This window comes from Fragaria vesca, linkage group LG1 (assembly GCF_000184155.1).
Source record: "Fragaria vesca subsp. vesca linkage group LG1, FraVesHawaii_1.0, whole genome shotgun sequence".
NCBI classification, from domain to species: Eukaryota; Viridiplantae; Streptophyta; class Magnoliopsida; order Rosales; family Rosaceae; genus Fragaria; species Fragaria vesca.
This window is the reverse complement of record NC_020491.1, coordinates 15,482,290-15,487,968: the sequence shown is the minus strand read 5'-3', so window position 1 is coordinate 15,487,968 and position 5,679 is coordinate 15,482,290. Positions and strand designations below refer to the sequence as shown.

The 5,679-nt window shown below is 36.7% G+C and overlaps 1 pseudogene across 1 annotated transcript; it reads right to left on the bottom strand.

Annotated features, from left to right (window-relative positions):
- Positions 1–283: 283 nt before the first annotated feature.
- Positions 284–5,477, bottom strand: LOC101309297 (annotated as a pseudogene). Its single transcript, XR_183855.1, has 7 exons — positions 5,473–5,477; positions 5,112–5,308; positions 3,754–4,783; positions 2,300–2,623; positions 1,901–2,198; positions 1,402–1,808; positions 284–1,305 (listed from the first exon to the last, which is right to left on the bottom strand). The product of XR_183855.1 is annotated as a glutamate receptor 2.7-like (transcript).
- Positions 5,478–5,679: the final 202 nt, after the last annotated feature.

Below are 5,679 nucleotides of genomic sequence, written 5' to 3'. Positions count from 1 at the left end.
AGATTGCTCGGAGCATCATCGATGCACATTAAGGAGGAATGTTGGAATTTATGCACATTGATCATCTAAATATCACTAGAGATGTCTAGAGAAATCAAGGAAGACCTAGAGCTAGCTAGATTAATCTAGATTTATATAGAATGATCATGAATATATAATAATCATCTAGAGCTAGCAAAATATCTAGCATTGTCTAGAATAAGTTCAACTAGGTCTGCAGCACTAAGACCAAAGTATGTCGGCTAACAAGGTCTATATATATGGATATACCCATGTATCAATTGAAACTAATGAAATTAAATGAAATGAATATAGAAGTAAGCAAGCTAAACTAAGCGTCTTCCCCCCTCTTAATTATCACCTTCTCCTCTATCCTCCTAAACCCAATTGTCCTAGTTAACATATACTTCTCCCAACTTCTAGCTCCTAAATACCTTTGTTCTAAATACTTTCTCCTAGCTCATCACACACTAAAAACTTCCGCATATAAACCACAAACTCTAATATTAATATTAAATCCACAACAATTTCTAACAGTTACCGAACCACATGTCCTCGATCAATCACATTCAAGATCATCATTGAAAGATCATGAGCAAGAGGCAAATCTTCTTGGGAAGACCATGCACTTTCAGTCTATCACAGCAGGGAGCTCACTGCCCATCCCTTGGTAGAACATTTATTAACCAGAAAAATTAAACGCAAACAAACAAGAGTACGTGGCATGGGGGACTAGACCAAAACTACTCCCGAGCAAAGAAGAGCAAAGAACAAGATAACCAATACCGTGAAAAAGGACATCCAAAAAGAGGATCCCGAAGCTAACATTTAGGAGAAACAAAGATTGCCCATCGTAAACTACATTGAGTTGAGCCTATTCACACCCCTTCTAGCTAATTCAGTTGCTCTACCGAGTCTTTCTCGGTCTCTAAGTAACCTTAATAATAGGTTCCCTAGTCTGATATCCTCCGGTGATGGACGAGTACGCTCAGGTCTACGAATTATATTAACAATTCTTGTCCAGAGTGAATCTCCTGAATTCGAGTCCATTAAGATGCGCCTCTTTTTAATCAAGAGCAAGACAAAAAATACGAGTAGAGCTAGCAATGAAGCACCACCAGCAATGAGGAATAGTCCCCAAAAGCTTTCAATGCCAAGACTCTGTGAAGAGGGCTTGTTTAGATCTGGACAACTCGAGTCTTTACCGAACCATTTGTGCTCAATCTTCTTCGTCTGACCTCCCTCATTCACATTCAAGATCGCCCTTGAAACATAACGAGCAAGAGGCGAACCTTTTGGGAAGACCTAAAGATCAAAGAGAAAATGTAATGCCAAATGTTACACCATCATCAGACAAATCACAAATCTAGCAGAAGTTTAAAATCAAGTGAAATAACTTACAAAGGCAAAACCCTCAGCTTTATATGTTGGATCAAGCATCGTGTATCTCGAGCAATAGGTGGCAAGAAAAAGTCGAATGTAGGGGATTTCATCAAAAGCGGCAGAAATGCCATGATTTTTACTCCCATTTTGAAATAGTTCATGCAACTGTTCTGTGGTATTATAGGTCTTGAGTTTATTGGGATGAAACCCTAGTTCCCTCAAAATACCGTAAATAAAAGAACCCGTTTGATAACCGACATTTTCTTCATTCTTTAGGAGTAAGTTCACATCAGTAACAGTTGGTTGAAGCTGCTGAACTGTTAACATTGATGTTAAACTTGCAGTATAGCTCTGAGTCAATATTAGAACTACAACGCACCATATAATCACGACAATCCTAGCCCAGTAGCTCACCACTCGCTCCCCTACAATGTGAGTCATAGCTAGATAGTAAGTGAAAACGAACTTAATATGTTAATTTCATGCAAAGTGTTGATCAATCGATGAATAAACTTACTGTGTGCGAAAACAACGGTCGATAAAGAGAAAAACACAGCCTCACGAGGCCCTCGAAAATCGTCGTTTACCCGATGTTCAAGGACCCAAACCACAAAACCAATGAACACAAAAAAACAACCACTTGTTACCCAAAGCTCCAATGTCCAGGGCTTCAAAAACACCCAAGTGTTCTTACTTCTCTTGTCTTTGATGGGCACAATCATAAACACACCGGATTCTGTGTATGGCAAGGTGAAATCGACATAAGAGGACCTGTTTGCTCTAATGGTTATATCTCCCACCGCAGCATCATAGTTCTATCAAGATAAAAATACATGTACGTTAAATCACACCAAAAAAAAAGAACAAAGAAAAAAGAGAAAGTAAAAAGAATAAGACTTCAAAATCAGAATCTTACCCCTAGATACACTTGATCGACCAAATCATTGTAACTACCAACATGCTCACCATCAGGCTTTGCAAAAGGAATAAATTCATAAGATAAGTCATAAGGTAATGCTTGTCTCACTGCTTCAGAGACATCTAAGCAGTATCCACCGATGACCTGGCCTGGGTTGTGTTCGTGCTACTATCATGTGTGACATTGACAAATTCGTTAAATCCTTTCTTTGCTGGGACTAAAATTTTCAGCGTTCTCCCTCTTGTAGGTATCTGCCAACCCTTTGGAGCAGACAATCTATCTCCAGGCCATATAATAGATCCAAGGCTATCATTAGAAGAAAAGGGATTTTCATATACACCCAATTTTAAAAAATAGTTTTAAATAAAACTCACCTAATATTTCTTTCTGATAGACATCTAAAATGTATGAATTATGATACATATTATGTTTTATTTTTTCTAAATTTTACACAATTGTCACCATTCAACTATAACATAAAAACATAATAAATAAGCTTAATTGATGTTTTCTTAAATACTTTGATTATGAGTTTTTCTTCTAACACTAACATTTTTCAATCAATTTGCAAGAATTATGCGGTTTTATTTATTTTTATGAAAAAATCTAAGAGAAATGAATACATTTTATGATCTACACATAAGGTAAAATATAATATAAATAAAATATCTGATTATTAGAGTAAAATAAAGAAATTTTATAGTGTTACCGTAAGCCTTAAGCCCTAAACCCTAAACCCTATACCCTATACCTAATACCCTATACCCTATACCCTAAACCCTAAACCCTAAACCCTAACCCTATACCCTAACCCTATACCCTATACCCTATACCCTAACCCTATACCCTAAACCCTAAACCCAATTTTGGGTTTCTTCTTATTAGGTATATTATCATATCATATCCTACTTAATAGGTACATTAGAAATGTAAATGTTCTCTTGATCAGGATGAGAAATGATATAATAATATACCTAAAAAGAAGAAAATTAATCAAAGAACAATAACGCGTACCTTACAATTAGACATTTTTCGACTATGTAGAGAGACACCAAATGTGAGCTTAGGAATGAAAAGAATCATTCTATTACAAACGACATACTTCTATATATAACATATATATATACACTCAAGTTAGTAATAACAAAGTAAGAAATTAAAGAATGTAATTGATTATGATAAAGTTAAATCCAACTAAATTTTAGCTCAATATTTGAGTTTCAAATTGATGCTAAAATTAAGAAAGATACCAAATTTAGCTTTATGATAGTCTAAAGGGCAAAACAGAGAAACTAAAAAAATGAAGAAAACTATTAATTATAGACATATGCTATATATAAGTTTGCTTATGTGGAGTAGATATAAAATAAAAGAAAAATATGTATGGGTTTATCTTAAAAGAGGTATAGTATTTTAGATTTTTATCTAATTTTCTCTTAAAAGAATATGATCTGCTCACTCTCTTTGCAGAACTCAAGCTTTTCAGAAGTCCATTTTTGGGTGTCCAAAACCCAACAACATTTTCCCCATTTCCTATCACATTCACAATCTGAAAAGTTGATGCTGGTAGTTGGCCTTTTGGAAGACTGAAATTACCTGCAATCCCTCTGAAACTTGTACTCAATAGTGCTTGGACAAGTTCAGGACCAATTTGAGCCACCCCAAATATGTTTGTGTAATTAGAACTACCTGAAGAATTCATGTTTTGAAAGGTCAAGTTCTTAGTACTCCCAACCTTCTCCACTTTGCCATGGCCAGTGCCTTGGCCGCATCATAAGCACACAATCCAAAGACGTCCAAATTCACATCAATGGCGGTTGGATTGTCTTGCAGGAATTGCCTTTTCCATCTAACCCTAAAATCCTCGAGTGCTTTTGTGCTTGGGACATATGTTTTCAAACCCAATACCCCTAGCATGTTCTGCTTGACAAAAGATGAATTAAAGGAATCAAACGAGTTAGCAATTCCATTAGTCATTATCCAAACATAACCTTCACCCATCATCCCAATCTTCCTTGCTTTCTCAAAAATTCGAGACGCGAGTGAAGGTAACATGTGGACAACGAAGACGCTTGTTTGCATTGTCATCAACTTGTAAAGTTCTACTTCAAGTTGGTCATCAGTGGCAGTACGTCGGCGATATCACACTCCGGTAAGGCATTCGGACATCGATTTCCTGCAGAGCATCGGAGTGGAAAGGGATTACTCCTTCTCCAAACTCGTTATCGACGTAGATGGGGACTACTTGTCGCCAACCAAAGGCTTGAATGATGTCGCTTATGGCTTTCACTTGCGACTAGTCATTTTGCGTGGCTCGGAAAAAGAATGAGCTACGGATTGAAGTGAGAGACGGGCTTGTTGCTGAAAATGAGATTATGGGAACGTGTGCTTTTTCTCCAAGGTTGATGATGAACTTGGCTTGCATCGATGAATCGGGGCCTAGGATGGCTTGCACTTCAACATTCTTGATTAGGTCAAGTGCTGTAAAAAAAATAGACGAATGAATAGTTACATTTTATTCGAATAGTTCATATAATATATATTGAGTTGCATGAAAGAAATCCCGCTTATATATACATACAGTACTTGACTAAATGACTTTCTTTTCTTCCATTGCACTGTTGGTGCATGGGGTTAATCAATTGAGTACGTACTTACATACAGTTAAACAAATTAGCAATTAATATTATACGTTACATCGATGATCGACCCCAGAAAATACTTTCCATTAAAGAGAAATAGTAGTGCATGATGTATCAAGTAAAAGAGGAATCGATGGATCGATAAGAGTAAGAAAGAAAGGTAAAACCTGCAGCAGCTGTAAGAACAACATCCGGTGGGGAGTTCCTTTGGTGCAGAAGGAGCCTAGTGGTATAGTCGGGGTGAGAAGCATACAGGTCAGAGAGAGCCATGTTGATGCAGCTCAGCCATATCTTCCCATCCCATGCATCGAAGTCCAGAACCACACCCACATTATAGTTAACTGGCGCCGAAGTACTGAAACTACTACAGATTAAGAAGAAGAATAACAGAAGAGAAAAAACAGGGATGATAGGATTCTTCGTCATTGAATAATCTCACTTGGAATTCAGGTTTAGTTTCCAGTTGATGATATACTGTTTGTCATTGCATGTATTTATAGGGATCGATGGGAACACGAACTCATGCACCTCATGTCTGAAACATTCAAACATATTGCATAGCCTTAAACTCTATATACCTTAAATTATACTACACTATTTCGTCTGCAACGTGTATCTAAGCCTCTATAACGTGTTTCTAAGAATTATAAATACTAGCTTAGCTGTAAGTCTCTGTGTGTGGAGGTGGAGTAATGAGTAGTAGTGACTATGTCTAATTTTATTGACCAAAAAAAA